The sequence below is a fragment of the Giraffa tippelskirchi genome, chromosome X (genome assembly GCF_054371585.1).
Source record: "Giraffa tippelskirchi isolate mGirTip1 chromosome X, T2T-mGirTip1v1.2.pri, whole genome shotgun sequence".
Classification (NCBI taxonomy): Eukaryota; Metazoa; Chordata; class Mammalia; order Artiodactyla; family Giraffidae; genus Giraffa; species Giraffa tippelskirchi.
Window position 1 is genome coordinate 14,840,796 of NC_137289.1, and position 26,025 is coordinate 14,866,820.

Consider the following 26,025-nt stretch of genomic DNA (forward strand, 5'->3'; position numbering starts at 1 on the left):
AGTGAGCAATCCCGGTGCCCCGGCGCCGCCCGCGCTGCGCCTCGGCAGCGCCGCCTCGCCGAGCCCCGGGAGAACAAAGGCTCTGGTCCCTCGGCCACTAGTGCCCGGCGGGAGCCGGCCTCCGCGGGAGGGGGGAGTCCCGTCCCTCCACTCTGGGGGGTGTTCAGCCACCTGGCCCGCGGCGCCCGGCCGCCGGTCCCCCCCACGAGAGCGCTTCTCGGCCTGGGGCCTCCCACCGGCGGGCTGGGGAGGCGCAGCGGAATGGCGCGCAGGCCGGGGAGAACTCAGGAGCAGGAAGGGGCGTCCCCCCGAACCCCCACCCGTCCTAGCCTTGGCCTTGCTAAGGGCCCGGCTTAGCTCCCGATTGTAAACCCGAGACAGCATCCTGGGAGCCCCGGGTGCGGAGAGGGGCACAGAGGGGGTGGGTGTGGTAGAGCCGTGGGGAACGGCAGGTGCCGGAGATGCAAGTGTCCGGAAGGGCCCCGGAGCGGACGCCGGAGTGGGCTGGACCGGCCCGAGGGCCCTAGGCTCTCCGAGCTGCAGCGACCCACGCCGGGTCCACGCGGCTGCAGAAGTTGGGGCTGCCACGGGGGGAGCCCCAGCCTTCGTTCATGGGCCCCGATTCCTCCCGGAGCCCTGGGGCTCCCTTCCCTCCCACTCCTTCCCTTCTTCCTTTTTCTCCTCTCCTCCTTCTCGCCTCTCCCCATCTCTCCGGAGCTTTCTTTCCCGAGAGATTCTAGGGCAGCGTCAGCCCTCCCCCGCGGAAAGTTGTCAAAGTCTTCAGCTCAGGGCCTTTATCCCTTGTTCTAAATGGAGCCGCTTCTTCCAACTAGGCGAAGCGTCGATGAGAGGCTCTAGAAGTTTGAGGGGGGGAGGTTTAGATCCGTGGTGCTGAGGGTCAGTGTTGGCATCGGCCTGCCTCAAGGCTCGAGGTCACCCCCTTCGGACCTACTGATGCCCGCTGGCTGTTTGAAGCGCACAGATTAATTGAACCGGTCACCCGGAAAGTAGAATTCCTGCTACACTTCTCCAGAGCTTTCCTCATTGTTGTGCGTTTTAAACAGGTATTCGTGTGATAAGAGAAAGTGACTTCAGGGTCGTTAGACTGTTTTGTTTGCCCCCGAGGGGCCTGGAACGGTAAATGCAATTGAAGATGGTAGCACCAAATGGATGTAGGCAAGGGATTCCTCTTCTGCATCTGGGAGTATTTCAAGTTTGTTTCTGGAACTTTGGTCCTTGATTTCCATCAGGTGATTACCTAAGGCTTATTTCAGGCTACCTTTGGGGGGATCCTGAAACCAAATTCATTCATAGAAAATGAGATGCTTCTCTATGAATATAATTTGTAACTGTCCAGAACGGGAGTAACAAGTCTGGAACATTATTGGCCCAAGTTTCTGTAACCCAATAATGAAAATTTTTACTAAGCATATGTCATAACATTTTCTTATGTTGACTCACTTGAAATGGAACACCTCTCTGTAGGAATTGTGTAATTAGCATTTGGAATTACAGTTGTAATTAGAATAAATTGGTGTAATTTTACAAGACAACTTTTAAGAAGGGAGTTTAGTTTCCCAAGGAGATGGGACTCTTATGACTGTGAACAGAGTTTCTAGACTTTTTAAAACATAGGTAGTAGATAATTAGTATGTTATTTTGTGCTCCTTAACGAAATGCGGCTTTCCGAGCGTCTAGATCGCTCTTTGTCTTTTTGAATGATGTTTTTCAACTCGTTGAGGTTAACACCAGTGATGGACAATGATCTTTTCTGTAACCTTTTTCAGTAACATAGGCAGACAAGATAGACTCGACTCTTTGGGAGGTAGGAGGGGAATCTTGATTGTGTTTGAAAGTATTAAAATGGCCTCTTGTGCAGCAAATCATCTTTTGTGTATTTATTTAGGCTTTGCACAAACTTTTAAATTGGCAGATGAATATATAGTCTGGGGCACTCAGCTCCTGAACAGGAGGACCTAGTTCTGTTTCAGGGAAGAAGAAAGCGTAACGTTTGTTTGTTCAAGCCGATACTTAGCTTTGATTCGCTCTTCTCTACCTTGTCACATAAGATCTTTTCAGCAGTTCTCTGTTGGAAAAGTACTCAGTGAAGGCTGTGTCTGGTTTATGGCAACCATGTTCCTGTGGCTTTTGGAAAATGTGTGGCCTGTTACAGATAAATGCAGATCGTTTGTGGATTGAGTGAAAGTGCTAGCCAGTTGTGGTTTTCAAAACTGTCATTTGGTTTGGCCATCCCTGGTGGTCCAATGGTTAAGACTTGGCCCTTCAACTGTAGGGGGCATGAGAGTGGAAGCATGAGTTCGATCCCCAGTCTGGGAGCTAAGATCACCCGTGCTGCAAGATGTGGCCAAAACCACTGAAACTGTCATTTGGTTTGTAGTTGGAGTTTGGGTTTAGATGGCTTTGTCTGTGTTGTGTCAGCAACCCCTTCCCTCGTGCTTAGCCAGAGAGCCATCACTTCCAGACAGATTTCAAGGCCATGTGGGCTGTGGGTTGTGGGTTCTCAAACAGCCAGCACTCACGTCAGGCTGGGTTCCCGCTGGCTGCTGGGCAGTGCAGGACAATTCCATGCGTAGTCCGAGAGGCCAGCCACTTGCATAGCAAGTGCAAGTTGCTCTAACAGATTACGGTGCCCACGTGCATTCACGGGCACAGCTCATTTTCAGCTCACTTCCTGGCCTTTTCCAGTAGCCCCTCCAACCCTACCTAAAAAAGGCCATTGAGGTCAGGCAGCCAGCATCTCAAGTCTTGAACCCTGAAGGCCATTCCTAAAGCTCATCTTGGTCTTGGCAGATGACAGCGATTGCTTCCGTCAAGTGTCTTTCTTGGGCTTGGGCCAGGCCAACCAGCTGTTAAGAGGTATTTCACCCACAAGAAATTATGATGCTGGTGACCTCTTATTAAAAACTAGCAATCATAACCTCCCTATTACTCATGAAGGGACTTTTTTTTTTCACCTGGTGAATCAGTCACTGTGGACCAGTGTGGTTTGAAGGTCATCAGCCCCAGGTTGTCTCCTGTGTCCAAGATGGTGATGACAGCTTCGGTGAGGGGGTGTGGCCAGGGAGATCTCTGATCAGAATTGTTAGTCTGTTCCTGGGGATAGGTGCAAGAGATGGGTGCACAATACCCCCAGATCCTCTTCATTCTTATTTCCAGTGTTGTGCCTCTTCTTGACTCACAGGCTAGAGCAGGAGAGGGATATGGGTTGGCGGTGCTGTATCTTCTCTCTTAGTTCTACTTCCTCTAAGTCTCTTTCCAGTACAGTTCAAGTCCTTTCAGAGGGTTCAGATGCATCCTCGGGCTGGCGATATGAGGGAGGTTAGAGTGGGAAAGGATGTTGCCCGAAGAATGAGAAGCAGAAAGTGAGCTATAGGGTTAAGGTCCACACCTAGCGCTGGGCCATGTAGGGTGGCCCTGAGCACTGGACCAGAGCTGCGGAGAGAACTGGAATCAGGGTCTGGGTGGTAAGCTGGAGGGCTGATCTGTGTGTGAGGCAGTCACTAGGGAGACAAAACTGTTAACATTCCAGGTCTTGTTGCGGCTATGCTGTTTTATGTTCAAATCAACTACTCATTCAGGGAATTACAATCAACACAGAACAACCGGAATGTGTTGCAGCTCCTCAAATATATCCAATAAAAGGGCTTTCTAGTGTCTGCTTCATTATGGCTTGTATTTTTGGAGTTGCGAAATTTGAAAGGGATAGAAGATAACTGCCAAGATTAAACAGTTCAAGGAGGGGAAAAAACCTTCCATGAATTAAAGTGTGGAGAGTGGAGGGGATCTTCCATGTTTATTACCTTGCTAAGCTTAACGTGATCTTTGGAAGGTGAAGATTAGGCACATGTATACTCTTAGCCATTAGTAGAGAAGACAAACGTCTGCAGAAATCACTGTGTCTAGTCACCGGTTTACGATTCCCTATCCAGAAGCATCCAGAAAACACATTCACAATAGATTTGTTGCCCAGGCTGAGGAGCGGACTTCAGGCTTGTCATCCGATATAGCGTGGTTTAGTCTAGTCGGTCCTCACCAGCTCAACAGGTAGCTTATCTATTTGTGATAGACCAGTTCTACAAACTTATTTGAATCAGAATTCTGACATTTTTAAACATGGCACTTTATCCCTTTGGTGAATGCCATATCCTGATGAAACATTTCTTAGGAGTGTGGATTTCTGGGTAAATGGCACTAATTTCCTAAAGAAAGTGAAATGGTATATAGTAATCATTCTGACCCCTACTCTAGCCTGCAGTTCTAATTTCTTTTTTTTTTTTTGTTCTAATTTCTAATTGGATGGCCATTTGTTTTTCTCTAAAGCCCTGTTTTCCAGGATATTAATCCTAAAGATGAGGCTTTTATATTAGAAAAGAGAAATATTCTTGATTCTTGGGGCACGACGGAAACGTGAAGGGCTGTTTTATTGGGGATCTGAGTTTGTAATAAACATTAAGCCTAAATTACAATTACTGTAGGTTGAGATTACTGTCAGGCAGTTCTCTGGCCCTACTCATGCCTCTGCCCTTGTAAATTACTTTTTGCAATGATTTTCAAATGGAAATAGTATTAGTGTCACTGGCTAATGACCGTCCCCACAGGCAGTGAGCAAAGGGTAGTAGGTGTCCATGCTGAGTCTTTAAAACCCTGGCAGCACCCTTGGCTTCTGTGGGTGTAAGGTTTAGGTGGATTGTCTAGGGGGTGCATCAGGGCTAGACTGAGCTGAGGCGTTTGCTTGACCTGCTTGCTCTCAGCCTTCTGCAGAGACTTAAGATTTGTTCTGGACAATCGCTATTGCCCAGAGGAATTCTCAGGTATATATGTCTGTCCTTTCTGGACCCTGTCAGTAAGGTCTGAGAAGAAAGAAAAAAATCTTATGGTGAAAGGCAGGCCTGGTCAGAGGCCAAAGTATAAAAGAGTTATTTAAAAAAATGGTATGAACTCAATTTCCTTTTGTGTAATTAAAGATTATATACAATAACATGTACAGATCTTAAGTGTACATCTCAATGAATTTTGACAAATGTTTACACCCACATAATAGAATATTTTCATCACCCCAGAAAGTTTTCTTGTGTTCCTTTCTAATCATTCCCCCTTTGAAGGCAACTACTATTATGATTTCTGGCATCACATTTTAGTTTTCCCTTTATTGATCTCACAGAATGCCACCTGTGGTTCCTGAGACCTAAAAACCTCTCCAGGCAGCGGGCTTCCTGTCCCAGTTGACACCCCTTCTCCTTGTCTTGTCCTCTGGTTTCTTGGAAGACCCCCACCCTAGGGCACTCAACAGGGTCTTGTACTTACCTGGCCCACAAGGAGTATTTGTTGAATGATCTAGGCAAGGTAGGGAATTCATTTAAGCCTGGGTGTCTATTCATCATTTAATAATAATAATAATAATGATCATAGTTATTATCATTACCATTATAGTAGCTTCTGAATTATGGACCACTTACTGTTTACTAGGCATGCATGATTTATTTATATACATATATATATCTCATTTAATCCTCCTGACAGCCAAATGAAGTGGCAAATAGTATTTATGGACTTTAGAGATGGAAAATTGAAGTTTAGGGAGATTATGTAGCTTGTGTGAGCTCACACAGCTAGTGGGACCCAAATTACTGGCACAGTACCTGGCACTGAGCAAAGGATTGCCAGAGGCAGTGCCTTGTAACACCAAGGAATTAATGTCAATGGGTGAGTTTTTGACCTCTACACAGGATGGAGAAGTTATTTTGGTTGGGGTCTTAAAAAACAATGTAACAGGAACAGGACCCTGTGGGGTCTGCCCCTGACAGACCCCTCCCCCATAGCCTCTGTGGTAGTTCCTCTCTGAAGTACCCAGATAATAGTATCTCATGCATATTTCCTGAGTTTTTCAGATGCTAAAACCCACCACCAAATGGAAGAAGTTAACTACTTGATGATCAGGCCCAAGTACCGCCCCCCCCCCCGCCCCGCCCCGTACCCCCGAGACCTTCGGCGCCTAAGGATTGATAAAGTTAATCGCCCTGTTACCTCACAACCCAGAGAACTGTGCTGGAGCTGATCACCTCCCCCACCCCTCCCTCACCTGGGCTTTAAGGATGCTTAGCTGAAACCCTTTGGGGAGTTTGGGATTCTCTGCTCTGGACTCCAACGTTAGGCACACGAACTTGGCATTCGGTAACAATAGTTTTTTTGAGCACTGACCCTATGCCAGGGATTGACATGAAATCGTTCAAGCTATCCAGGATTGATATACCTAACACTGCCTTTCTAGGCAACACAGTTGATTCTTTTCTAATCCAGGTTTGCACAGGGACAAAATTACTTGCCAACTACCAACATAGACATGACTAGGAAGAGTTTGCCTATACTGGCATGATTGCTACAGGGCTGTGATCTTTGTGCAGCCAAAGAGATTTCTGAACAGATTTCTTGAGTGACTTATCCATCCCAGGCACTGTACTGAGAGAAACCTAGTCCTACCATAAGCCTTAGGGGTGCCCTTGTGCCCTTTTCATTGTCTTTGGCCTTGGACATTCTGACTTGTACTTTCTGAAGTGCAGCTCCCCTCAGTTGGCCATGACTCTTATCTTTCAAGATCTAAGCATCTGTCAGTTTGAAAATAATGGTGTTTTTTTCCCCCCAAGAACTGTGTCTGAGAGCTTATTTCACCTGTGTTCTAAAGGCTACACTTACTGGTAATTCAGGACTGGGTAAAAGTCCTAATTATTTATTTATTTTTCCCATCAGAATCATCTGTCTCATTTCCCTTCTCTTTCTCTCTCAACCTCACCTCCTCCTCCCTCCCTCTCTCTGCCTCCCTTTCCCCCCTTTTCTGCACACCCCCACTCCTTTTCTTGTCAACAGACGTCACTGGTTTTCATTAACTGTCTGGATTTTCTCCCATAATAGCTATATTAACTTCAGTTAAAGAAATCCTAACCCCCCTCAAAGGGTTGCTCCACAGAAGAAGCTTTTCTCTACTTATTATGTAACTCATTTTAAATGGAAAAATAAAGTGAGAGCTTTATTTCTTATACTGTTTATGTTGCCTTTAGTTAGATAATATTTCCAAAAATATATCTTGTTAACAGAGAAGCACGCCTTGAACGAGCATATTAATTATAGTTCTCCAAGTTAGGACTCATGTAATGTTTCTCTTGTGCTGCAGAACCTATGTTTTAACAGCCGTAATTAACAGTGATGAGTCTATTGCAAGGTTATAGGTAAGTTTAATAACAAAGATGACACCGAGTTTTCAACAAAAAAATCCCTCCAAATTACGGAGGTAGCGTTTCTTCTGCTCTTGCGCTGGGGGTTAGTAAACAGATCGAGTTCTTAAAATATTTATCCTGCTGTTAAAAGTAGAAGTAAACAACCTAAAGAAGGCAGGGTGAGCGCAGTTCTTGAATATGCCTATGGATATTTTCAGAATCTTCTCTCAACCACGACTTTGAAAGTATTGTGAATTGACCTGCTTCTTTTGCCTTTGATTCTCCGTGCGTGAGCTCGCCTCTCCCCTTGAGGGGGGTTATTGAACGTTAAGACTTATAAGAGCTCTCGAATTAGCGCGTGGTTTTCGGAGCCCGGGGAACAATGTGAACCGTCCTGGAAACCGGGCCGGCGCTCCTCGCGGCTCTCGCTCCCGGGATCGTTGGTTTTCCTACTGGCTGGGACCCGACTTAGAGGCGAGCGCCGAACGGCCAGGTGAACGGGCGACCCTCGGTCGCCGCGGATCCGGCAGGCGGGTTTATTACCAACCTGTGTGCTCATGAGCCTCGTGATGCGGCGGCTGCCGAAAAAAGAAACACGGAAAAGTTGTGTCACCGAAGGTGAAACTTGGCGAAGAAAAAGTGCTCGGCGCCCAGCATGACAAAGCTGCTCTGCGGCCGACAGCGGCGGCGGGCAGCGGAGGGCTGCGCCCACCGGCCCCGGATGCTCGCGTGGGGACACTACCCGGGGAGCGCCGCCGGGGCCGGCGGGGCGGGCGGCTGAGCGCGGGGCGAAGGGGGCGGGCGGCCCGGGGCCTGGAGGTCTAAACCGCGGGCTCCGTGCAGCTGCTGGGAGGCGGGCGGGCGGGGCCGGAGGGAGAGGGTCCCGTCCCCACCCCCCGCCCCCAACCATCGAGGGGGTGCCTTGCTCTGCCTGTACCTGACCTACCTACCCGCTGTGCCCCTCAAAGGCAGATACCCGTCCAAGCCTGGAAGTCTGGACTTGGCCCAACACAAGGGCTTTGCTTCCTCTGTCTTCTGGTCAATGCTAATTCGGTTTCAGCTGTTCAGAAAAACCTAGGCTGCGTCTTGAACAGAACGCCCTGGACCATGTCGAATTTTTCCGCTTTTATATGGTTTATGTTTCCTTTGCGTCGTTTCTTTTCAGATTACAGAATAATGCATGCGATTCGGAAAATCATAAAAGCATAGAGAAGAAAATATCCCCCCAAAGGTTGCACTCTTAGGTTCTTTTTGAGATTTTTCCTTCCAGTCTTTTTTTTTTTTTTTTCTGATTTCATCTTTAAATATACGTGTGGGATCACACAGTAAATACTACCACATGCTTTTTTTTTTTAACCTCAACACCCTGTTAGAATGTTTTCCGATGTCATTAAATAATCTTCCATACTATCATTTTTGGTGTATGCACTGGTTGTGGATTTGGGGGTGACAAAGGAGAGATGGTGATTTTGCCCCTGTGGCTGTGAAAAGTTTTTCTCTACTGCCTTAAGATCTTTCTCACTGGGCTCCTCCACAAACATCATTCGTGTTTTATAAATGTATATACAAATATGTGCACTTTTAAAGATACATATATACATGTATGGGGCTTCCCTGGTGGCTCAGATGGTAAGCAATCTGCCTTCAATGCAGGAGACCCAGGTTCAACCCCTGGGTCTGGAAGATCCCCTGGAGAAGGGCATGCCAACCCATTCCAGTATTCTTGCCTGGAGAATCCCATGGACAGAGGAAGCCTGGCGGGCTACAGTCCATAAGGTCACAAAGAGATGGAAGTAATCTAGCATGCACACATATGCATGTATAAATCTATAAATATAAAATTAAATGCATGTAGACAAATATGTATATGTCTAAATAAACACACACACAATTATGCTTAGAATAAATCCTGAAAGAATATATATCAAAAGGAATCTTGGGGTGATTGGCTTATAGAAGATGTATAGAGGATGTGTATGTATATTTATTTGTGTCTTCTATTTTCTCTACAGTAGATGTATATAATGATCATAATGAAATAATGAAATTGACATAAACAGTATATTACTTATGGATTGTCTTCAAACTGACTTTTCTGCTCCAGCTCTTACCATTCCATTTTTTTTTCTTACCGTTTCTTGACCTGGAATGCTTTATTATTTCAGCATTTTGTGATCCTTTATGTCCAAGCTTAACCCACATCATCCAGGAAGCGTCTCTTCCACCCTTGTTACAAAAAACTGCACTGAGCTTCTCAGTTACCCATTTGGCAGTGTCCGTGGATAAATCTCATGCTTAACTTTTCATCTGCCTAGGTGTTTTATCTCCCCAGCTAGATTTTAACCTCCTCAAGGGCCTTTGTCACAAAAGAGATACTGAATAAATGTGTTACTTAACCATCAAGCTCAGCATCCTTCCTAGATTTCTGTAAATGCTCTTGTACCTTTGAAACTCCAAACCATATTAGAAGCCCTTAGAATGACAGCAACAATCCATCTGGATTTAATACTGCTAACTTAATTAGGGGTATAACTTCCACTTTCCAGTGGGCCATCTTCTATGTAAAAGTGGCTGCATGGTTAAAAGCATGGATTATAGAGACTTGTGTTCACATGTAAGTTCTTCTGCTTAGTTGCTATGTGACCTTTGGCAAAGAAGCTTTCTAAGCCTCTCCACAATAGACATAGTTATATTTATCTCATATGCTTATTTTAAAGATAGAATGAGATAATGTATGAAAAACATACATGGAATTTGGTCAGTGGTGATAATGATAACATTATTAACATAGTAGTGATCTTCATATTGATTATTCAGGTTAGAGGGTTTTTGTTAAAGAGCTTGTTGGCCATAGGAACAAATCTGCAGAGTCACACATCTGTCTGACAGTCATACTCTGATTTAATGGATTTTAGTTATACAGTTACTGGGCTCCTGAACCATGGGCTCCTGGACTCTCCCAGATACCAAAATCTGTGGATGATTAAGTCTCTTACATAATAGCTTATTTGAATATAACCTATGCATATCCCCCCGGAGAAGGCAATGGCACCCCACTCCAGTACTCTTGCCTGGAAAATCCCATGGACAGAGGAGCCTGGTAGGCTACAGTCCATGGGGTCGCTAAGGGTCGGACACGACTGAGCGACTTCACTTTCACTTTTCCCTTTCATGCACTGGAGAAGGAAATGGCAACCCACTCCAGTATTCTTGCCTGGAGAATCCTAGGGACGGCGGAGCCTGGTGAGCTGCCGTCTATGGGGTTGCACAGAGTCAGACACGACTGAAGCGACTTAGCAGCAGCAGCAGCATGCATATCCCCCATACTTTAGCTCATCTCTAGATTACTTCTAATACCTAATACAAATGTAAATGCCATGTAAATAGTTGTAAATACACTGTGAATGTTATGTAAATAGTTGCTGGCCTATGGCAAATTCAAGTTTTGCTTTTTGAAACTTTCTGGAATTAATAAAAAGTCTTTTTGGATCCACAGTTGGTTGAATCCATAGATGCAGAATCTGTATATACAGAGTGCCTACTGTGCTAATTCATGTATTAATTAATTCATTGCTTTACTCAATAGATACTTGTTGAAACTCCTATGACAGCAGTGAGCAGAACAGATCATTACCCCTGCCTTCATGGAGGGCTTCCCAGGTGGCACAGTGGTAAAGAATCTGCCTGCAATTCAGGAGACACAGGTTAGATTCCTGGGTCAGGAAGATCCCTTGGCGAGGGAAATGGCAATGCACTCTAGTATTCTTGCCTGGGAAATCCCATGGACAGAGGAGCCTGGCAGGCTACAGTCCATGGGGTCGCAAAGCATTGGCCAAGACAGCATGGACACATGCCTTCGTGGAGCTGATGTTTTACAAGTTTATTTAAAGGAACTGGATTTTCCCTGCACAAAACACTGTCCCGTGTTGGTGGTATGTCAGATGACCTGGTGCCCATCATAGCCATCTGGGCCCTGGCCAATCCACACTACCAAGAGGGAAGCTTGGATGGAGTTGGACATAGGTCATTCATTCATCTTTCGTCCAGGGACCACTAGAGCTGAGGTTCTTGAAACTGCTTGAACATCAGCATCATCTCCCACCACATACATCCCCACCATGAGAATTTGACTTAGTAGATCTAAGTGTGGAGCTTGTGAACCCATATGGTTTATAAAACTTAAGTGATTCTAATGCACAGCCAATTAAGGGGTTACTGCACCTGAGCAATGTTTCTCACGTTTGCTGGAAGTTAACAGTCACTTGTAGGGTTTGTTCCCCACTGGCCTGCTGAACCACAACTTTAGGAAGAGGGTTTGGTAATGTGAATTGTACATAAGCATCTAGGTGATTCCTGGAAATAGTGTGTAAATGTGCATTTTTCAGGTGGTAGCATCCATAGCTTTCAGCAGATTCTCAGAGGGGTCAGTATCTCCAAAAACAGCTCTGAGCTCTGTCCTCAGCTCTGTCCCCTCCGTGAACTATGTGCATTGGGTCCTTGGTTTTCTCTGCCCTATTCACTCTCCATAGTCAAATGTTCTGTTTGGAAGCCTCCTTTCTCCATTCTTGCTCCTCTTTTCTCTTCTTGTCAGGCTGGCCTCCAGTCTTTCTCTTGCCCCTGTAGAATTTCAAAGACTGGGCCCTTTCAGAGAGGGCAAGGCCGGGAGGGAGCTTTGGGGACAGGAGAATGGTGGAGGTCAATGCCAAAATGCTTTGATCCTTCTAACGGCTGCACCTCAGGGGGTCTTAATATGGTGGGATAAGGGCCTGAAGTGGGACTTCTAAGATAACCCTTTGCCAGTCCGGAGCAGATGGGCAAAGGAATTTCCCCTTCTTGGTACCATTTTCCTGCCTGTATCAGACAAAAGGCAGAGTAGGGTAGGAGGGTGAGGGTTGGGGTAGACCTAGATGCGCCCCACTTCTCCTTCCCCAGGCATCAAGCAGTGTCACTGTCACTGGTTCATGACCAATCAAGTGCATTGACCTATTACTGCTACTTACTTTGAGTTATACATGGTTTTTATTCCCCCTGTGGAATTGGGGGTTCAGGCTGTATAGAATGACCCGATTTGTATCACAAGAGCCATTGGGACTTTGACAGATTTCACCACTTTAAAAAACACAGCTTTTTGCCTCCACCCCACTGGACATAAAAGCAACCTTTGAACTGATGGAACAAAGAACATGTCTTTAAAGGGCAGCAGGCACAGAAAGGGAGGAAAGGGAAGCAAGACAGTTCATCCTCTTTTCTGAGGCCATTGTCTCCAGACAAGTGACAACACTGGATACCTTGAAAAATCTTGTGTTGATTTTTAGTACGGAGGCATCTTCCTAGGATGTGGAAAATCCAGGTAAAAGATAATAAACTTGTTCTCCTGTCTTGGGCCAGAAGTTGACTTGCTTCGTTTACATGGCTGGAGGAGATGAGAGCACTTGCTCTACTGAGAGTGAAATTTTGACCAGGGCAGCATATTGATAGAGATGAAGCTTGGTTTCTGAAAGCCTGATATATACAGATGGGACTCACCTGGGGAGTGGGCAGGTCATTGCAATATTGAAGGAATTATTGTTTTATGAAAAGGTTTTCTTTTCATAGCATCATCTCTGGTGTATCTGAATGTTTCTTTAGGGATCAAGTATTACTTGATTAAAAATAAAGAAATAATAAGCCAAGGCTAGAGGTCTTTTGTTGACGAATTTGAGGTTCCTGCAATTCTCATTATAAGTTATTGCTCACAGTGGCTGTTTCAGCTTTCCAGGTTATTTTTGAAAATGTTGATTTATTTTTACTTTTTTACTGTGGGAAAATAGACAGGGATTTTTTTGTAAGTGTACAGTTCTGTGTGGCATCATGTGCACTCAAATTGCTCTGCGACCATCACCACCATACTTCCAAGAGTTTTAGTGAGAGATTATAATGGTTGGTGCTTGCATACATGCTAGGTCACTTTAGTCGTGTCCAACTCTGTGCAACCCTATGGACTGTAGCCCGCCAGGCTCCTCTGTCCATGGGATTCTCCAGGGAAGAATACTGGAGTGGGTTGTCATTTCCATCTCCAGGGGATCTTCCCAGCCCAGGGATCGACCTTGCATCCTTTATGTCTCCTGCATTGGCAAGCAGGTTCTTTACCACTAGAGCCACCTGGGAAGCCCCTATAATGGTTGGAAGGGACCATAATAGCCATTTGGTTCAACCTTCCCATTACAAAGAAGAGGGAATTGGGCCCACAGAGAGGCAGTGATCTGCCTAAGGCCATAAAGCAAGTTATGGACAGGGGCCTAGCCCAGTGCATTCATGTGTGACCACACTGAAGGTAAAGGTGGTCTCAGACTCGACTAAATCAAGGATCGGCATAAATATTTAGGATGTTTCCCTGATTTTTTTTAAATCAAGTAAGCAATCAATCACTGTGATTTAGAGCCATAAATCAGAAGCCCATCTAGTCCCAACTGCTAATTTAAAATATTGGCTTTATTTGCTATTTCTAGATTCACATTGAACTATTTAATACAAAAAGGTGCTAACATTCTAATCTCCAAAATTCAGACAAATTCTCCCCCAGCCTTCTTCCACTGACTCCATGACATTCCATGGTTGAAACCAGGTCCTTTGTGGGTGGCTGTTATTAATAAGCTTTCTTTGGGATGTTTACAGTAACTTCTGTGACCTAAATAAGATTGCTTGTATTGTTTTCCCCCAACAAAGCCAAGAACAGTTTTTAAAAATGTGTTCATCTCTCATACCATTGTATTTACCTGTGACTAACAGAACCAAAGCATTACGTTTTATTTTTTTTTTTCCTGTTTATTACATTAGATGAGGGAACTTAGGTGGAGTGGATGGGTCAGATGGAATAGAGTGTTTCTACACAAGTTAAACTGTTTGGGGCCTTTGTATACTATAACCACTTTTTCTTGGAGTGGAGTTTCAAGACAGTGTACTCTGTAGCATTATAGCATGATCTTTGTAAAAATTTTATTTCAAATTGTGGTACAATACACATAAGAGAAAAAAAACCATCTTAGCCATTTGTAAGTGCACAGTTCAGTAGTGTTAAGTATATTCACATTATTGTGCAAGCAATCTCTAAAATGTTTTTATCCTGCAAAACTGAAACTATACCGATTAAACAAAAACTCCCCATCCTTACTCCCCCCAGCCCCTGGAAACCACCTTTCTGCTTTCTGTTTCTATGAGCTTGACTATTTTACATAGTATGTATCTTTTTGTGATTGGCTTATTTCACTTAAGATAATGTCCTCAAGGAGCATCCATGTTGTGGGGTGTGTCAGAATGTCCTCTTAAAAGGCTGAATAGTACTCCATTGTGCATTGTATTAGGATTCTCCAGAGAAACAGAGCCAATAGGATATCTATACATTAGAAAGAGATGGAGGACATTTATTATAGAAATAGGTTCATGTGGTTATGGTGGCCGAGAAGTCCCACAATCTACCATCTGTAAGATGGAGAACCAGGAAAGCCGATGGTATAATTCAGTCTGAGTACAAAGGTTTGAGAACCAAGGGAGCTGATGATGTAACTCCTAGTCTGAGATGGAAGGCGGCGTGGCAGTGGTCTAAGTCCTGAACTTTGAAGGTTTGAGAACCAGGAGCTCGGATGTCTAAGGACAGGAGGGGGAGGACCCCCACCCTTTTGTCATATTGGGGGCACTCAAGAGATCCGATGATGCCTGCCCACATTAATGAGGGGAATCTTATGAACTCAATCTGACTCAAGTGCTAATCTCATTCAGAGGCACTCTCATAGACACACCCCAAAATAATGCTTTACCAGCTAACTGGGCATCTCATAACCCAGCCAAGTTAACACATAAAATCAACCATCACATATGTATACACCGCATCTTCTTTTTCCATGTCGTCTGCTGAAGGACACTTGGGTTGCTTCTACCTTTTGGCTAATGCTGCTGTGAACATGGGTGTTCATCTTTTGTTGTTGTTTACCTGATGGGAGAAGTCTTTTGTGTGTGTGTGGTGGGGAGGGGTTCTCCACCACATGGCCTGGGTGATCTTAGTTCCCCAACCAAGGATTAACCTGAAAGCACTGAGTCCTAACCACTGCACTGCCAGGGAATTCCCAGGAAAAGTTGTTTTGACATACTAGATTTGTTTCTTCAATCTTAGTCCTAGGTCATCAAAGTAACATGGTGAATAAAGTGAAGAAAGAGCCCAAACCATCAGGGGTCCTGAGGATAGAGGTGTTAATCCAAACGGCTTGCAAGTTTGAGAACTATGAGAAGAGAGATTGGGGCTTTTCTTGGTCCTCTTCTGTCTATTTATTGTTTATGGTGTGTTTTTTTGTGCAGTGATGTTTTGGTAGAAATAATGGGGTTTCTCTGTGATGGCCTCCATGACCCTTCATCCCTGCACTGGGAGTGTACTGTGCCTTCCAGTGACCTTTTGCAGTTTATCTCCATTTCCTTTTTGCTTTGTTGTATGTCTCTCCTCCTATACTGTAAACTTCTTGAGCTCAGAGACCCTGTCATTCATCTCTGGATGCCCAGTATCTAGAATAGAGCCTGACCCACAAAGAAAATACAGTGAATGCTTATTTGAATAGAAATTTGACTCTTTCTGTCATTTGGAAAAACTTTAACTTCCTAGTTAGTCTTGGAGCAATTTGACATTTTTATTTGTTTTTCTCGGCTTCTTTGATGTGTGAGACATGTCTTCTGTTCAGGAGCCCAAGTCAGGTTTAACTATGTGGCAAATAAGTTTTTTTTTTCTTTTCCTCTCGATCCTTTGTGGGGAGTGTGAGAGACAGTTGCTAAATATTTGGCATGAAGTAGAGGAAATATCCAGGCATGGACTTAAGTGTTGACCACCACGCCACCCCTCTGGGCTCTCCCCTGGCTTTTAAGGACCCGCATGGCTCAGACAGTAAAGAATCTGCCTGCAATGAAGGAGACCTGGGTTCAATCCCAGGGTAAGGAAGATCCCCTGGAGAAGGGAATGGCAACCCACTCCAGTATTCTGGACTGGAGAATTCCACGGACAGAGGAGACTGGAGGGCTACAGTCCATGGGGTTGCAAAGAGTTGGACACAACTGAGCGACTAACACATCATTGGCAGCCCCTTTGAGCATCTTCACTATGCATCCTCTCTCCTCCCAGCCCCTCCAAAGATTGTTTGTATAGGTCTTGCATGTGGCTTTGGATTGGGCAGCCAATGTCGTGCGTGCTGTGTTGATATCCAGGGCAAAGATTTCCCACTCTATTATATATTGGCTCCTAAGCCTTGTTTTTCATGCCTCTTGCCACCTTCAAAACTCTCCCAAGCATCTTTATATGTTTCCTGAAATAGAAATGTCCCCAAGTGGACTCCGGTTTCTAATAAAGGCCATGAAAGTGAAAGTGCAAGTCACTCAGTCAAGTCCGACTTTTTCTCCCCAGGCCAGAATACCAGAGTGGGTAGCCATTCCCTTCTCCAGGGGATGTTCTCAACCCAGAGATCAAACCCAGGGATCAAACCCAGGTCTCCCACATTGCAGGCAGAGTCTTTACCAGCTGAGCCACCAGGGAAGCCCAAGAATACTGGAGTGGGTAGCCTATCCCTTCGCCAGTGGATCTTCCTGACCCAGGAATCGAACCGGGGTCTCCTGCATGGCAGGTGGATTTTTTACCAGCTGAGCTACCAGGGAAGCCCTAGTTTTGTTTAATATATTCTGTTGTGAAGGCCCTACGTTTGTTTAATATATTCTGTTGCCCATTGATGAGCAGAGAATGTGCAGATACACTTATTGTCAGGTGATAGACAATGCTTTAGAAACAGATGCCTGAGAATCTGGCCACCATTCATTCAGAGAGCACCAGCCATATGGCAGGCTCAGTGCCAGGCACTGGGGAGACACTGAGAAGGCAGAGAGTTGCTGTTGCCACTCCCTTGGAGCTGACGGTGGGGAGGATGGAGAGCTGGGGAAGCTTGAAGAAAGGGTACTGACCTTGTTGAGTGGTAATTAATGGTGGGGACAATACCCCGACACCTGCAGGTAAGCAAGGGTTCCTGAGTTGATGAGAAGGAAGAAGAGTGTCCTGGAAAGTGGGAATAGCACATGCAGAGGCTGGCAGACAGTGAGAACAGGGCTTACCTGGAGAACCGAGAAGTGACGGGAGTTCAGGGTTCCTGGATCAGCAAGTCAACCTAGTGTCAGGCCAGGCCTTGCGTGTCCTGAGTTGCGTCGCTCACGTGGCAGTGGACATTCTTATTGATGTCCACCTCTTAAGAAGCAATTTCAAAAATATCATTTCTCTCTGCGTTCATAAGCAGGTTCCCTGATTGGAAGAAATATATGAAAAGACAAATCACACAGAAGTCAAGCAGGCTCATGATAACAATATACGTGTTTAAATGCCTATTGTGAACAAACTTATGGGATGCAATCTTTTTAAATGAATAAAACTTGCTAGATTTTAAAGTAGAAGCCTGTTTGTTGTTGTTAATGTTGGGTTTTTTTTTTCCCACCACCAAAATTTTGTTTCCATGGGTCACCATATGGTTGATCCTTTTGCACACATTTGCCTGCCACTCCCCTCTCTGGTAACTGATCTTCTGTTCTCTATATCTATGTGTTACTGTTTAGTTTGTTCATTATTTTATTTTTTGTTGTTTATTATTTTTTTCAGATTTCACAGATGATGGATATCATGTGGTATGTCTCTGACTTATTTCACTTAGCATAATGCCCTCAAGGTCTTTCCATGTTGTCACACATGGAAAGATTTTATCATTTTTATGTCTGGGTAGTATTCCATTGAATATGTACCACATTTTTATTCATTTATCTGTTGATAGTCACTTAGGTTGCTTCCATATCTTGGCAATTGTAAATAACGCTGCTATAAATATAGGGGTGCATATATCTTTTTGGATTAGTGTTTTGTATTCTTTGGATACCCAGAAGTGGAATTGCTGGATCCTATGGTAATTTTATTTTTAGTTTTTGAGGAGTCTCCATATTGTCTTCCATAGTGGCTGTACCAATTTACATTCCCACCAGCAGTGCACAAGGGTTCCATTTTCTCCACATCTTCTCCAACACTTGTTATTTTTTGTCTTGTTTATAGTAGCCATTCTGTGAGGTGTGAGGTGATATCTCATTGTGATTTAATTTATTCTGTGCTGCTAAGATCAGAGGCCTTGGAGTTTTATGAATCATTATCTCCATGATTAGAGATTCATATATGAGTTTGCAGTTATTTAAAAAATTGACAAGAGTGAGAACCTCCAAGCTATCCAGAATATGGATTGTTAAGCAGTCAGATACTACCAGTCCAGAAAGCAGTTTAATTGACTTTATTCATACAAAGTACAAACTAATATGGCTAGTATTAATAGGTCATGACTTTTTATTAAGTCAAAAAATACCTTTGGTGTTTAACAAATAACATCATTCTTGAGAGTTTGGGGTCTGGCCAGGCAGGAGGCAACTCATTACTGACTCAAACTTACATCCATGGTAACTCTCAACTTTGACTTCAGCAGTTTCAGAAAAGTAAATATACTTTTACAAATCTTACCCAGAAGTTGTCACATAGAAATTTCAGGAGAGTTCCATGTATTTCACTTATCCATTCATTGAATGCGTGTTGGGTGCCATCTCTGTGTCAGGCTTGATTCTTGGTGCTGTGACACAAAGGTGAACAAGCTACAGATGATCTCTTGCCCTCATGGAGCTCACAGTCTAGTGGGGAAGATACACAAGGCCAGGGTCAATAGAGATAAACACAGCATGAGCAGTGCTGTAATAGGAGAAGCCCAGGGAGCAGTGTGAGCCCAGAGCAGGGCAGCTAACTCAGCTTGGAAAGGGCAGGGACGGCTGTCTGAGGAAAGAGACCTTTAACTGGGATCAGAAAAGTGTGTGATGAGTTGGCTGGGCAGAGAAAAGGGGAAAGAGAATTTCAAGCAGGAAGAACAGCACATCTGAAGACAAAAAAAGGAGGAGGTGGAGGGAAGGGAGAGGGGGAAGGAAAAGAAGAGGGATTGCAAATGTAAGTGTGAATAATTGAATAACATTTATTATGACTAGAGAGGCATGGGGTGCACCTGGAAATGTAGGTGGGGGCCAGTGCAGAAGGCATTGAGGGCTTTATCAGGATAAGGAGTTTGAATGTCATTTTTCAGTGCATTGAGAAACCTTAGGAGGGTTGCATGGTGGAGAGCCTTGTGACCTGATATGTATTTTGAAAAGCTCTGGCTGCCTGGGAAAGCAGTGGGAAGCTGATGCAGTGGTCCAAGCTTAGACTCAGTAAGGTAGGAATGAAGATGGGCGATGTCTAAAGACCTGAGGGCACTCTTCAAGGTGGGGAGGAGATTAGGTTTAATGTTAACAGTAATGAGTGGTCTATTTACATCTCATTTAATTAAGGGGGCGAAAGGAGTCCAGAATGATAACCCTCATATTTCTGGAATCCACTTCCATTTCTAGCACTTAGAAAGTATGTGATTGGACAGCATCACTTCTCTCTTGATCTCCTTCTCTTCATCTCTTTCAGTTTCCCCAGTGTGACTGCAGAACTGTTTTCAATGGTGATTGATAATGACCTTAATATCATATCATTTACTTCTAAGGTATATAGCAGACCCTTATCAACGTTGGGCAAATAAATGAACTGACGTTGGTCAGCCACCCCTCATTTCTTATGCAGGCTCAGTTTCTGCTTAGATGCATGTTAGCGTGTTTGGTCTCTCTTATCTACAGCGTACTGATGTAAATATTATTTTAAGATGAGGACTAGACCAGTCAAAAGTGGAACTCAAACTTTAGAGGGTGTGTGTCATAATGTTCCCCATATTGCACTGTGACCTGAGAACTGCTTTGCTGGTATCATTTATTACCTGCTGTATTGTTATGTTTATTTTTTTCCTCACTGCATGGCATGCCAAACTTCCCCGACAAGGGATTGAACCTGCACTCCCTGCAGTGGAAGCGTGGAGTCTTAACCACTGGACCACCAGGGAATTCCTTGCTTTGCTATTATCTTGCCTTGCTTTATTTAATGAAAGAGAAAATCACTTCAGAACTTCATATCAACATTCATGTCTGTAATATGTAGAGGATAATGCTAGATCCTGACTTAAGATTTAAGGGTGCTGTAATTAACAAGATAATAGCTTTTGAGCATCTAGTGTTTATAATAGACCATTCCCCTAAGAAATTAAGGGTGGTTGTTATTGCAGGTGGGTTAAGGCAGAGAATAGAAGCCCCTGAAGAGCTGTTTCAGAGAATCTGTGTCCTGGCTGTGGGATATATACTTACTGCAGTGATGGTGTGGGTTGGACCGGGCCAGTGGGCTACAGCTATGCTAGGAATCCCCCTGCTCATTCCAGAGGAGAGATTCTGCTCTACAGTCTCACACAACATGGTCTTGTTTCAGAAATGCCAGATGTAGAACCAAAGCTACAACTGGTAAGGTCATCCCAGGTCAAGGGAAATATATGGGCATTGTTAATACTATTGACAAAGGCTAAATTTTAAGGTCAATACTGTGAAGTCACTCTGCTGTGGAATCAGGGGATTGGTGCCTTCCGAAGAGAAGAAAGAAAGGCTGGTATCAGATAGTGGATTGAAAGAAATACTTCCTTATGCACAAGTGTCCAAGTATATAAAGTGAGATGAACTTCTAGCGAAACAAAATTTTATAGAGTTCATGGATTTTGTGATTTTTGCCATAGTGAATAAATACAATCTTTTACTATTTTCTTATTGTTTTTAGAAAATAGCTATTGGGACTTCCCTGGTGGTCCAGTGGTTAAGACTCTGAGCTTCCAGTGCAGGGGGTGTGGGTTTGATCCCTGGTCTGGGAATTAAGATCCCACATGCTGCATAGTTCAGCCAAAAAATAAAATAAAATACATATTAAAAATAAATAAATACAGTCTATCCATTAAAAAAGGAAATTTTTTAAAGAAAGAAAGTAGGTATCGCCAGCCCCTGGAGGAGGGCATGGCAACCCACTCCAGTATCCTCGCCTGGAGAATCCCATGGACAGAGGAGCCTGGCAGGCTACAGGCCTTGGGGTTGCAGAGAGTTGGACATGACTAAGCAACTAAGCACACACACACAGAGGTATTGCCAGAGCGGTTGAACAAGTGTCACAATGTGCTCAGCATACCCTGGCCCTGTGGCTGGTCCGGGCTTGGCCCCTGTGAGATATGAATTCTGTATCACTGAGTCTCATTTAATGAGTTTTCCTCCAGTACCAAACAAAGTTAGTACAGGTACTGCCCAGGGCCAGTTTCACCTGTGCGTGGACCAGAGCTAAATGGTTTACATTGAGGCTCTAATGGTGAGAGTTGTCCCAATAAAGTGTCTTGGAACATGTGTCTTGAGTGCTTCCTTTGAAGAAGACGGTCCTGCTAAGTCAGAAATGCTTACTGCTGCTGCTAAGTCACTTCAGTCGTGTCCGACTCTGTGCGACCCCATAGACGGCAGCCCACCAGGCTCACCTGTCTCTGGGATTCTCCAGGCAAGAACACTGGGTTGCCATGTCCTTCTCCAATGCATGAAAGGGAAAAGGGAAAGTGAAGTCGCTTAGTTGAAGAAATAAAGAAGTGTGTTCTTTTTGAAGTAAGGGTTCAAGTTGGTATGAAAAAATTTTGTTTAACCTGGAAAGCAAGGATTTTCTGTATAACATTCATCCACCAAATATATAATTGAGTATGTGCTGTGTGCCAGGCAGTGTTCAGGCGGAGGTGATGGAGCACCAACTAGAACTGAGATCCCCGCCCTCCTGGGCTTACGTTGCTGTGCGCATGTGCATGTATGTATATGTGTTTGTGTATATTGGGGGGACATACAACACACAGAATGGTGGCAGTCAGAGTTGTGTTTTTTTTTTTTTTTTAACTGAGGTCCTTTCTGCATTCCTGGATACATTCTGGGAGGCAGAATTTCAAATGTAGTCTACGGTTAATTTGAGTCTTTAAAGTACACAAGGAGCTTTTTAAATTGCAGTCTCTAAAATGTGTGTATGTGCATACATATAATAGCCACATGGATTAAATTGGGTCCGTACCCGTTTCTACATCTGCTTTGGTGTTAAAAACCACTTTCTGATCTGCAGATGCAAGCATGCCAAGTTTTCATTTCTGCAGAAGAAAGCCTGAACCACTCTGATATCTTGGAAGAAGAGCATCTCCCGGGTCTGGAGGTCAGCTGGACCCTTTGACTTCTGAAGTTCAGAAGGAGTGGCAGCCATGAGACCAGTCGCTCCTGAGGACCTGAAAGGGGCCAGGAGAGCAGTGTTGGGCCACTTGCCTGAAGTAGTGAGTGGAACAGAGGTTCTTGGTCAGTATTCGCTGTGGGTTAATGTTGGGACCAGTCAGTGCAGATTCTTTCTTCCTCTCTCCACAGTGCTGTGCTTAACCCTTGCTGCTGGCAAGCAGATCAGGAGGGAGGACCCAGCAGGTCTAGAGAGGGGAGCTGATCCTACCATGGGGAGACCACCAACCCAAAGTGAGAAGTGGTTGCTCCAGCCTCTCTTGAACAAGATCCGGGCCTGTGATACCTGTTGAGTGTGACCCACCTGCTGATGTGTGTGATGAGATGGAGCAGGGAATGGGTGTATGGGTTCGGGCTGCAGATTAACCAAGTGTTCGTTATTTATATAAAGATTGGAATGGGATGGGGGTAGGGAGGAGGGAACGTGGTGTGTTTGTGAAAAGAAGACAGGAAATGAATGCCATTGGATAAGCCTCTTTGTCTCCCTGGGTCTTAGTTTCCTGAGCCTGTACGATGAGAATAATAATATGATGCACCTACCGAACTTTGTTGGAGAAGAAAACGAGACGTGCATGCACGCAGGTGAATGAGATATGGCGCGTGAATGCAGGTGTAGCACTGTAGCTGTTAAGTGTGCCTTCAGAACTGGTTTTTCCCTACAAGGCCTTTATTGGTGGAAGATTGTTCAGCCATACAAATGACACATGGCCTTTTGTCTGGTAATGCCCCCAAATTAGCGTTATTCACATTTGAAGTCATCTGTTGGCTTCCTAAGTGTTCATCTCCCAGATAATTTCATTTTAACACCTTCTCCGCTGCACCCCAAGGGAACCAGTGGACAACTTACTGTTGACAAATAAAAGATAATGTACTGTGAAAGCGACAGGTCCAGATCAGCAGGAGAACTGTCATTCAGTGATGGAAATATTATAGAACGTTTAATACCATATGTACTAGAACAATATGCAATTTTGAAGAAGCAACCTTATGACATTTCAATTTATTTTACAGAAAAGATTGATGGTCCTGTTGAAGTCCAGAGTTTGGATATTTTTCACTAAGGACAATTTTGCATATTTAGCATTCGCCTTCCACTGTGGCCTTTCAGGCCTGACCCTTTGATATTTAGGCAAAGGTCCACCTCCCCCCCGCAACCAAGACTGCTCACCAGAATTACTTTTGCCATGTGGACCTTTAACATCTCATAATAAAGAGATAATAGGTTACAGTGGTGAAGCATGCAGAGCTTGTGCCTTAGTTTTCTCATCTATAAAATGAGAATAACAGTAATACCTACTTCATTGGGTTGTTGTGTGGATTAAATCATTTAATTTATATAACATTAAGAATAGTGACACACATATAGTGAGCACTATATAAATGTTTGCTACTATTGTTATTGTCACTGATGATAAACTCTCATCACTGAGATTAGATTGGCTTAGAGGGTTTCTGTCTAAAGGAAAAGTCTGAATGAAGTCTGGATTGTGTTAGAGAGGGAAGAGGAGATGATAATGAAATTCCATTCAGTAAGTAACCAACAACATCTGCCACAAATGTTCTTCCCCACCTCACCCACCAGGGAAAGCCCTTCAGGTCCCTTCAAGGCCCACTTCAAACATTCACCCTCCCTACCTTCTCCCTAAATCAAGCAGATAATTCCCATTGCAATCGCAGCACTTTATCCAACGAATGGTGTCATTTATCACACTGTGTTCTATTATCTGTTAATGGTCTGTCTCCCTCACAGGCCATGGGCTCTGGTATAATCAGAGCATACCACCCTGGTGCACAGCAGATGCTCAGTTTGAGCTTGTGGATTGGCAGACGGGAGCTGGGCAAGCCGTTTCTCTTTCAGGGCTGCCCTTCTTTATGGTCGCTGCCTTCAAGATTAGACAAGAGCAAGTGCCAAGTGGCCACGATCTGCGGCAGGGCCAGAGCCCTGTGTCTCTGCAGCAGACGGCTGGACCTAAAGAAGGTCATTGGCATGATCAAGGTGGACGGCAGGGGCATTGCTGGGGCAGAAGGGCAGAGAAGAGGTGGCTGGAGTGACAGGCCATCTCTGCCTTCCTGAGGTGGGGTTAGGGGTGCTGTCTCTGAGTCCCCCAGCTTGACTGCCTTGAGAGCAGGTCTGGTCTCTCTACAGCCTTCTCAGGAGCCCCCAGACAGACTAGCTGCTGCTCCTCCCATGTGTTCATAAGGGGTTTTATTGCATAATAGGACTTCTCTTGTGGCTCAGCTGGTAACGAATCTGCCTGCAATGTGGGAGACCTGGGTTCGATCCCTGGGTTGGGAAGATCCCCTGGAGAAGGGAAAGGCTACCCACTCCAGTATTCTGGCCTGGAGAATACCATGGACTGTATAGTCCATGGGGTTGCAAAGAGTTGGACAGGACTGAGCAACTTTCACTATTGCATAATAAATAACTAATAATAGTACATCAGCCATGGTGTGTTTGCCTGTCTGTTCCTCCCTAGATCATGAGCCACAAGATGGCAGGGACTCTGTCTCTTGGTTCTGAGGAGCAGCCTGGGGTCAGTGGTTTTTGGGCAAGTCAAAAACAGAATCGCTTTATCTTTCTGCTGCTACTTGAGCAGTCTGCCTGAATACTGTGGAAAAGCATATCCCGTTATTTATCAGCCATCTTTGCTGTTTTAACTTGCAGAAAACTGTGGAACCATTCTCTCTCTCCTTGGGCACCTGGTCCATAGGAGGGCTTCAGTGAACGCTTGGTGAATTGAATGATACTTGAAAGCAGCACAGCCAAAGAGTTCTATTTTCTGGGTGATCCTGGGGGCAGGAATCTTTTAAAAGCAGCAGTCTTTTACATAGTAGTTTCTCGGGGAGGAGTCAGTGTGCCAGGCTGTGCAGTTTAGAAGGGGTCGGGGCAGTGACCACACCGGGTCACACAGTCATCAGCTAAATCAGGCGACCTCGTTGTGTACCATCTTCAAGTGCATCTGAGTTGCGTGTCCAGCCCATTGTAAGGCTGATGCACATACGGTGGCCATATCATGTTTGAGATCCTCTACTTGAGAAATTAAGGAAGCATATGGTATCTGCTAGAATGAGATTCCTCATCCAAGAGAAACAGAACTAAGAAACAAATTTAAACCCTAGTAGTTCAGAAAACTCAATTTCTGGATAGTAGAATTTTCACAGTGACCACCCAGGCTTGGAGCAATTTGTGCATGGAATGCCCTTAGGGAACATGAGTTCTAGAAGATCATCTTTTAGCTAAGTGCCCAGCACTGGTGCCAGTCTTTGTAAGGAATTTCCTCTGTGGATAAGACCTGGTCTTTGTCCCCAAACAGGTTGCATTCTCATTGACCTTGGGAGGTTATGTCTGAAACAAAAACAGTGAGCGGCTTGGAAGGCTAGAAACCATAAAGCCCAGCTGTCCCTTTTGTATCCTGGGGTGGGGGAGGGGGTGGTAAATTGGGGAAGCCTCTGTGAAGGGGAGAGACTGGGAGGAGAGCAGTCAGGGGAGCAGAAAGTGCAATCCAGGTAGGGGCAAGGGGGAGACAGGGATGGAAGTAAAAATGATCGTGAG

General features: G+C 44.8%; 1 protein-coding gene across 3 annotated transcripts in view; it reads left to right on the forward strand.

The window, feature by feature from the left end:
- The window catches only part of FGF13 (fibroblast growth factor 13), an 833,122-nt gene that overhangs the window by 322,274 nt on the left and 484,823 nt on the right, over positions 1 to 26,025 (forward strand). The gene's annotated exons all lie outside the window — the stretch shown is intronic.